This window comes from Sinocyclocheilus rhinocerous, unplaced genomic scaffold (genome assembly GCF_001515625.1).
Source record: "Sinocyclocheilus rhinocerous isolate Xijiao unplaced genomic scaffold, SAMN03320098_v1.1 scaffold734, whole genome shotgun sequence".
NCBI lineage: Eukaryota > Metazoa > Chordata > Actinopteri > Cypriniformes > Cyprinidae > Sinocyclocheilus > Sinocyclocheilus rhinocerous.
The window spans coordinates 119,458-120,293 of record NW_015628321.1 but is presented as its reverse complement, the minus strand read 5'-3'; positions in this window follow the sequence as shown (position 1 = coordinate 120,293).

Below are 836 nucleotides of genomic sequence, written 5' to 3'. Positions count from 1 at the left end.
CTTACGTATAGCGGCCCATAGAAACAGTCGCTAATGAGGCATCTACGTATACATATTTATGCTTCAGTGGACCTTTAAAAGTTAAAGATTTTTTTCTTTGCACGTCTTAATTACTCTGGAATTAGAAACTGAATTATATTATTGATATTATTATTATTATTATTGAATTTACAGGGTATGGTGGTTTGCTGTTGTAAACTACTGTTGCATTTAATAAATATTTAATTTTAATAAAATGTAAATTCGTCCCCCGCAATTTATTCGGGCTGGTGTATTGACATAGAGGTTTCTAGATTTAAATCTATATTTAAAGGGGTCATATGATGCCTTTTTAAAGATCATTATTTTGTGTATTTGGTGTAACAGAATATGTTGGCATGCTTTAATGTTAAAAAAACACATTATTTTTCAAATACTGTACATTATTGTAGGTAATCTTGATTAAAAGACCAATTAAACAAATACAATTAAAGAAACAAAATATAATAATACATCTTAAATATCATGGATGCAATAAAGAAAACGTCTCAGGTTACGTATGTAACCATGGTTCCTCGAGGGAACGAGACGCTGCGTCTCGGGGCCATACTTTCGGCATCTCTGCCAGCGCTTGCTTCACTCCTAGAAGCTGACGCTGGTCTCACCGCACGTGCTTTTATAGCTCCTGGTCATTACGTCACCCGCCCGTGACGTCTCGCCCATCTATTGGACTGATTACACAAGAGGTTCAGAGCCGGTCACGCTGAAGGGCGTTCCCGAAGCGTCCTCCGACGCAGCGTCTCGTTCCCTCGAGGAACCATGGTTACATACGTAACCTGAGACATTTTTTCACGATC